Raw genomic sequence first — 9,355 nt, 5'->3', positions numbered from 1 at the left:
GGCGAACGTAGAACCTCCTCCTTTTTGGAAGTCGGTTAAAAAGTAACCAATTTTGCATTGGCAGTTTTAGAATTATTGGTAATGAAAATTACCAATAATTCTAAAACTAAAGGCCTTTAAATATAGTCCAATATTCAATAAAATCTCAAATTCAGGGCAAATTCAACCGTAAGGATTGAGTATAAGGTTGAATTTGTAAATGCGTCTACTTGAATTTAGTGCAAAGAAGTTGTGTTTGGCACTCATTGAGTGGGGACGTTTTTTGGTCGCTGATTCGTCGTGCATTCACTTTTAGAGATCGATGGTTACAAAAACCATGTAACTTACACCGTAGCGTAGCGTAGTGATAATGTTTTTTTAGTTATTTTAACAAGATAATTATTGATTTTTTTTCTATACTATACTATTTTGAGATCTTATGTACTCTATAACAAAGTGCTATGAAAAAACGTGTGCATGTCCGGACGCTCGACAGAAGTGCTAACTTAACCGCCTAAGCATTCAGCCAATTTTACAAACACTTTAAAAGACCCCGACGGCCGCCGCCCTTTGTCGGTTAAATGCCCGCGACGATGACGGGTATTAGCCTGCTGTCGTATGCGTGGGAGACAGGGAACTACATTATCATTAACTACATAATTACAACCTGAGACAGTTTTACTAACATGAGTATTTTAAAAGATATAGCCTAATATACGAATAAATGACGTGAAAATGGTAATATTATAAAAAAAAGTGTGTCAGCTCTTGGCACGAATGGAGTTTACTCTTTTCAATAGCAACGCCTGAAAAGTGAAAGGTGCGCAACCGAGGTGCAGCGCTGCGTGCGCGCCCGCCAACAGCGTGCACGTGCGTGCGGACGCGCTAGGCATGTGCACGCTATGGCGGCTACGTACGGTGAAAGGTGCGCAGAATAGGTTGCGCACAAAAAACGTACCGAGGGGTATAAATGAAAAATCGATTGTTAAGGAGTAAACTCCAATAAGTTATGAAATGACATACGTTTTTTGTGCGCAACAACAACAACAACAACTTGCACATCGCACCCATGTGCACGCTGTAGGCGGGTGCGCACGCCTCAGCCTGCTGCACCTCGGTTGCGCACCTTTCACTTATAAGGCGCGAGTATTGAGACGTGCTTCGAGCTAACTTTTTGTTTTTTTTAACATACACACTTTTTTTTGTTGGTAAACAGTGCACATCGAGTAGGGCTTTAGTAATACTTATGTTAAAGAAGACTAAATGTATAGAATTGTAAAATAACTAATAGACTTTATAATATACTTCACATTATATATTTTACTCTTACAATGATATAATCATTAAACAAACAAGCCCAATAACTTATAGTATATAGGTATAGTCGCCTATACAGCATACCCTATGTACGTCTCAATACACTCACAGCTAAATTAGAAAGTTGCGCACTAAAGGTGCGCACCAAAAACGTGACACTTTTTCGTTAGTTCAGTTGGTTTTACCCCTCGGATTTTTCTCATACCGGGCGCCTTATATATAAAAAATCGATTCTTAAGGAGTAAACTCCAAAAATATTACTATTATTATGAAAATACACTAAGGATCATGATTAACAGAACTCGCAAAATTATGCAATTCTTTTAACAAGAAGTTTATGCGGTATAAGCAGTCGAGTCGAGTTTCGTTATTAGGTAATACTCAGATCAATTGCATCGTCTATGGGTGAATATGAAAAATCGATTAAAAGTAATCGTGTATCTAACAGATTACAGATATCCATGTTTTATTAGTACATCACTACGAGACCCGGTACGTCACGTCTGACGTCACGTCATTTTCGGGAGGCTATGGAACAGGCCGGGTCAACTCTCGAACAAAGTTTGGTTATACCTACGGGGGCTAGACCTGTGGTGTCATCATCCATACGGTTCTACCGTCTGGTAGTTGTAGCAATATTATTATCGTTAGTAGCTCACGCCTGACATAATATTTTGATAAATCTAATACATTTTTAGATTTAAATATGACTTTAATAACTGAATAAATACTTTTCTTCTACAAAAATATAGAGAGACACTCTCGTTGAATATTGTTTTAGTAACGAATATGTAAGATTTTCTAAACGAAGTGTGGCAACCCCAATTACTTAATAAAAAATAAATATGTTATAAAATGAAAATGGCGTCATTTCACCAAATAAAACACGAATTCACGAATAATAAAATAAATGTTTGCCACGGCCTGTTAATATTTATGAAAACCTCTTCATGGATTGGATTTAAGCAACCTGCTGTGTAATATCCTCGCCATTCTTGATGTTGAGAAGATCTATAAATCTTTTGCGTTTCATCTGAGTGTTGTGGTTTTTCATTATGTTAAAAATAAGACTTTGTTAGTTCAAGTGTCTCTATAACTATGAAGAAAAACAAAAGAAAATGCTTTGAGTGTGGTTCTTCGCCTGCCGATGATCCAGAGAAGACCCTACAGAGATTACAGAAATTTGATTCTACAAATTTAGTCTCCGGTATGTACCTACTTTAAGTTTTAGCTAATATTAAAATACTTTAATAATAGCTATTGATCAGATAATGATTACATTAGTTAGTTAATTAGGTTTCTTAGTAGTCTTCTCAAGATATGGGAATTATTAAAATCCTACTAATTCTTATGAAACTCGTGCTCAATTATACAACTATGCTGGATTTACACATTATGGTGATGTTTGTAGATGCAATGCACCCCAAATAACTGTCTGACCTGCAGCTGTCTGAATGTTTACTTCTCTGGATCTACTGAACAGATTTTCATTTGGTTATCACAGGTAGCTTAATCTGGAGCAACATAAGGTTAATTATGAAATGGTAATGAAAATAAACATCTGAGAAAAGCAAATTCCATGAACTAATTTGAAAGTATCTATTACCAGTTCAATATTAAACCACAGGTATATGTACTAAAGGCAGGTAGAGTAAAATTTGAGTTTTATTTTTGAATCTATAATAAGTAGTTTATAATTATGTAATGATGAACCAGAACAATTTGTTAATTTGAAACTACAATTACAAGTTTTTATAATTATGTTAGGCACTAGGCAGACTAATGAAGAGTATGTTAGTTTACTTTGTACAAAAATCTGTTCTTTGACATAATTATAGAATAAGATGATAAGTGATGATGCAATCTAAGATGGAAGCGGATAACTAGTTAGGCAAAGGATGAAAATCCACACACATTTCTGTTTCTACATAATATCTCACCGGAACACTAAATCGCTTGCCAGTAGGGTATTAACTAGCCAGCCAGACATAGACCAGAGAGAAAACTTCAATCGGCCCAGCCGGGGATAGAACCCAGGACTTTTGCGTAGTTAATCCACTGTGCTACGGAGGCCATTTCAGCAATATTTTTCTTGCCTTGATCTATAAAAGCTTTTGCCAATAATAAGATACATTTTTCATTGAAGATTGTTTGAATGAAATAGCTTTTAGCTATAAGACCTAAGCTTTGCACATTTTATTTTTTTTTCTTTTTGACAATGTAGCTTCTGTGAATCTGTTCGATCATCAGATTGCCTCCGGACATTTTAGTTATTTTTCTCACCTGGTTCTTGTCAAGATTTTGTAATAAATAATAATAACAAATGAACTAAGTAAAAATGGCTATGTGGTTAGTCTGTCTGCCGTAGAAGTAGCTGCGAGAGGATTACCAACAAAATCTTTCTATAACTTGTTTAAAGACCTTGGCATCTTTAGGACTGCAGCAACTTCTATGTAGAAGAAAGAGAGAAAGAAGAATAAGTATCCAAAGCTGCTCTTAGTAGGATCTTACCAAATTTGGCTAAGCAGGGAGAACAACACTAGTAGGGGAGTTTAATCAATAGTCAAGGAATTCCTTAACCCTACATCCTGTAGTCACAACTCCAGGACTCTGCTCGGAGTATTTCTCTCTACCAGGCGATGGACCTGGCACCTGCACGGAATGTTAAGATATTCATCTGTCTCTTCATGCGTAGTATGTTTATGTATTTTTAATTAAATTTACTCACTCTCTTAATTTCAGTAATGTCCAGATAATCAATGATTAGAGTCTAATCATTGATTATCTGGACATTACTGAAATTAAGAGAGTGAGTGAGTCTAATCATTAGACTATTGGACTTTTAGAATAAATTTTACATTGAACTATGAATGGTTTGTCATCTACATTTTTAAAAAAGACGAGATGTTTTGCCTGTAAGAACAAGAGAGAGAGAGAATAAGAAGGTAAGTTAAACACCTACTGTTAAATGCACACTGCTCCAATGTGGGTTGATAGGCTTGGGGTAATAAAGTTAAATTATAAAAGGATCACTATCAGGTGTTAATGATAATGACTTATATCCCAGTCAATATCATTAATACCTGATAGTGATCCTTTTATATTTTAACTTTATTACCCCAAGCCTATCAACATAGCATATCATACTCTCTGAGATATAGGGATATAACACCAGCAACAGCTCTCCAGTGATGCAGTAGATAGCATCATTGCTCTTTGCATCTACACGCCACAGCCAGTTGTGGCAATTGAACTCATCATATTAGTGTGATGAGCATGGATGTATTTCAGTGTCTATGTGGTTGTGAGTGTACGCTATGTTAAATAACAAGTAATGGCCAAAATATTAAGTAGATGTTGATCAATAATCTTCTCTATCTTCCAGTAAAAGTCCCATTAAAATGACCCTGCTTTTCCAGAGATTAGCTCAAACAAACAGACAGATGAACATTTTAAAGAAGTATGACTGTATGTCAGTATTGTATATAGGCACTTGAGAAAACACAGTTATTTTGAAATCACAGACATACACTTAAATTTTATTTATATGTATTGGTGCTGTTCATAAATATAGCATCAGCTGAAACAAACTAGGCATAGTTAAGTTACATTTTATACAGGGTGCTCGGGACTATTTCTCATAAATTCAAGGTGTTGACAAGTCCACTTATAGGAGCTACCTTAGCTACTAGTTTATATTGAGGAGAACTTTCCACCTAGATGGGTTGTGACTGTATTAGGGGTCTGGTGATGAAGACGAAGGACAGTTAAGAGAACTCCTCAACGGTTCACAGTAGCTACCATGTGTTGATAAATTTGTATTGATGAGAACTTTCCACCTAGATAGGTTGTGACTGTATTAGGGGTCTGGTAATGAAGACGAAGGACGGTTAAGGGAACTCCTCGATTGTTCACAGTAGCTACCATGTGTTGATAAATTTGTATTGATGAGAACTTTCCACCTAGATGGGTTGTGACTGTATTAGGGGTCTGGTAATGAAGACGAAGGACGGTTAAGGGAACTTCTCGATGGTTCACAGTAGTAATTAGTTTGATTCTAAGTCAGAGGCAATCAAATACAATGTTTTATCACGACTCATAGCAACATACCTTTGACGCTAGATCAATATCTAGGATGATTTCACTAAAAATGGAAAAATAAAAATTTTTAATTAAAGAAATTCAACCAACTTCAAAAACATAAAACATACTGGCTAAACTAAAAAGCGAAAAATAATATTATACTAAGTTCATATCATATTATGTTCTAACTGATGATCAGTTTGAAGGCTGTGCTAAACCGGTGTTGTTTTAATTTAAGCTGTTACTAAAAGAACTACATGAAAGAACACTGTCTGAAAAACCTAAATATTTATGATATTCTTACATGGCTTGAATTAATACATCATTGGGCTAGCACCACCTTCAAACTGATCATCAGTTAGAACATAATAATTATGATATATATAACTTAGTATAATGTTATTTTTCGTTTTTTAGTTTAGTAAGTATGTTTTTGAAGTCGGTTGACTTGTTTTTATTAAAGTTTTTTAATACACATGTTCCTTAGACATTTTAAATTAATTTTCCTTATAGAACTTGGAGCTACCCTAGAGTTATGGGAAATACTCCCGAGCACCCTGTAGATGCTACTTAATCCTACTAATCCTTCATTCATCAGTATCGGTTGGTGGGCTTGGAGTTTATAAAGAATATTAAGTATATATAATTTATTTATGAACATTCCTCATTCAGTTGAGCTTTTACTATCCATAACACAAGCTAAGCTTACTTTGAGACTAGTTAGTGATGTGTGTAATGTGTTAATATAAATATTAACCAACTTTCTGCAGTTTGAGAATACGCGGATAAAATATAGCCTATGATACTCAGAAATAACGTGGCTTTCTAGTGTTAAAAGAATATTCAAAATTGGTTCAGTAGATCCAGAGTTTACCCGCTAGAACACCACTAACTTTACCTCTTTATAATACATACTAGCGGACGCCCGAGACTTCGTCCGCGTAAAAATCGATGTCAACTTTCAACCCCTATTTCACATTCTATTTTGCAAATTTTATAACTTATACCTTGTAACTAAAAAAAATTAAGGACTTTCCGTACAAACTTTCTACCACTACTTCACCCAATTCTGATTATGTTTTCACGACAAAAAGTATCCTATTATCCTTCTACGTATTATGGTCTCAAATCATCTTAAGTATCGTTTGAATTCATTCTGTAGTATCAGCGTGATGCCCGGTCAAAAAAAAGGCAAACAGACAGACAAAAAATAGAAAATATGAGCGTGGTGCGATGACAAAGGAAAATAGAGACTTCTATGCTAAAATTATAATCTTTGGATCTACTGGACCGATTTGAAAGATTGTTTTATCAATAGAAAGCTACGTTATTTGCGAGTGTCATAGGCTATGTTTGATTCCCATATTCACACAGGAACGGGAACCACGTAATGGAAAGCGCGGGGCGTCATGTAGCGGACTTTCTGCGTCTTTGAGAAATTTTGTATTATCTCCAAAACTAATTAACATACTATAAAGGGCAAATGTTATCTCCATAATATCCTTGTGATTATTAAATAATTTATTTTCATAAGGATTTAAGTTAAGTAGCATAAATAATGACGCAAACCTAAGTATATAAAATTTATAATTTTTAAAACACAAAAGGTACTATATCTGCTAATATATAGAAGATAGATATATGGTGTCGCGGACTTTTTTGTAGAACTTTTAAAGATACATAAAGCCTCCATACATTAATTTCAATTTTACACAATGGTTAAGGCAGCGCATGCGAATAAGTCTGCTTAAGAGGATTTTCGGTCCGACCTGTATGACAAAAACTGTGTTTTACTCGGCGAATATATATAAATAAATAAATTAATTTATTATTAATATTATTAAGTAAATAATATTAATAATAAATAATAAGTAAATAATTATTATATATTAATAATATTATTAATTGATTAAGTATTATTAAGTAAATAAATAAATAAATAAATAAATAAATAAATAAATAAATAAATAATGCTAATATAAAATATAGCCTATAGCACTCCCCGATAATGTAGCATTCTACTGGTGAAAGAATTTTTGAAATCGGACCAGTAGTTCCGAAAATTACCCCATTTAAAAAATGTGACAAACTTACAAACTTTACCTCTTTATAATATTAGTATAGATTAACAACCCATTTTCGGCTCATTGTTGAGCACGAGTCACTTCTCAGGACGAGAGGGGTTAGGCCTTAGTCCTCCATGCTGGCCTAATGCGGATTGGCAGACTTCACACACCTAGACAATTAAGAAAATTCTCAGTTATGCAGGTTTCTTCACAATGTTTTTGCTTCACCATTTAAGACATTTAATTTAAAAATGGGTTGTATACATATCAGTATAGATTTTTATTGTGAGTTTCTTGAAAGAAGAAAATGCTCTCAGAAAACTCAGAATTTCATGATAGTTACACTGAACCAATAAAGCAGTTAGAGAGAGAGAGAGAGAGAGAGATAAATAAAAAGAGTTTATTATGTATTAAAATTAAAATATATACCTAATGCTTTCAGCAATCCTGCTTCTTCACATGAATTTCACATGAATTTTACCCGCATGACGACGGTTTTTAATATAAAAAATATTTACACAATGTCTCAAAAAGCAATCAAAGCTTTCAAAAATAAACAATGTTCGCAGAAGTTCAGTACCAACAAACTCACAAAAAATGAGCCCAAAATTTAGCATTACTTGCAAGCCAGACTAAGAAATTTCAAGAAGATAATTTAAAAGAAGACAATAGAATAAAATAATATTAACACACAATGCTTAGCAAATATAGCATTAACAGATGGAAACCAGGCAATAGGTATGTTAAAATAGGTTATGTTTCATAGAAGCTATTTTAATCCTACACATCCATCATTCATTATTGTCTCCATATAGTAGAGGAGGTATGGAGCTGAGACCCACCACACTGCTCCAATGCTGTTGGTGGGCTTAGGGTGATAATGTTCAATTAATTAATTACCACTATCTGATGCTAATGTTAATAATCGGGATTAAAGGTTTCCCAACTTCAGGACGAGAATTTAACTGATTTTTTTTTACATTTTTCATAATCTATTCTTCACATTATTCACTTAATAAAATTCTTTTAGTTTTTGTTTGTTTTTAACCTGGTGAAAATATGTGAAATTTTGCTATCGGCTTCCCAACTCCAAGATGAGAATTTGACTGAATTTTTTTTTACATTTTTAACCGATTTTAAAAAAAGAAGGAGGTTCTCAATTCGAGTCTATGTTTTTCATAATCTATTCTTCACATTTTTCACTTAATATAATTCTTTTAGTTTTTATTTGTTTTTTAACTGGTGAAAATACATAAAATTTATTCTTTATGTTTAATTTTTCAGGTGTAGCAAAATAGAAGATGAAGGTCTAGCTGTGCCAGTCAGTGCTGAGCCACACAGTTGCTGCTGGCATGTTTGCAAAATAGCACAAGGTAACCTACTTCATCGTTATTATCAACCTATTTTAACAGCAGTACAGGGCCAGGCCTTATAGAAAAGTGATTATGGAGCTGAGACCCACCACACTGCTCCAATGCTGTTGGAGGGCTTAGGGTGATAATGTTCAATTAATTAATAACCACTATCTGATGCTAATAATAATAATCGGGATTGAAGGCTTCCAAACTCCAAGATGAGAATTTAACTGAATTATTTTTAACCGACTTCTATGTTTTTATTTTAGTTTTCATTTGTTTTTTAACTGGTGAAAATACATAAAATTTATTCTTTATGTTGAATTTTTCAGGTGTAGCAAAATAGAAGATGAAGGTCTAGCTGTGCCAGTCAGTGCTGAGCCACACAGTTGCTGCTGGCATGTTTGCAAAGAGCACAAGGTAACCTGCTTCATCGTTATTATCAACCTATTTTTACGGCATTACAGGGCCAGGCCTTATAGAAAAGTGATTATGGAGCTGAGACCCACCACACTGCTCCAATGCTGTTGGAGGGCTTAGGGTGATAATGTTCAA

General features: G+C 34.2%; 1 protein-coding gene across 1 annotated transcript in view; it reads left to right on the top strand.

Annotated features, from left to right (window-relative positions):
- The first annotated feature begins 1,747 nt into the window (after positions 1-1,747).
- Positions 1,748-9,355, top strand: part of LOC112049662 (actin-interacting protein 1) — a 39,967-nt gene continuing 32,359 nt past the window's right edge. The window contains exon 1 of the mRNA XM_052888502.1: positions 1,748-1,832. The gene's annotated coding sequence lies outside the window, so the exon portion shown is untranslated. The remainder of the gene's footprint in view (positions 1,833-9,355) is intronic.

The sequence above is a fragment of the Bicyclus anynana genome, chromosome 22 (genome assembly GCF_947172395.1).
Source record: "Bicyclus anynana chromosome 22, ilBicAnyn1.1, whole genome shotgun sequence".
Taxonomy (NCBI): domain Eukaryota; kingdom Metazoa; phylum Arthropoda; class Insecta; order Lepidoptera; family Nymphalidae; genus Bicyclus; species Bicyclus anynana.
This window is presented reverse-complemented; position numbering and strand designations above follow the sequence as displayed.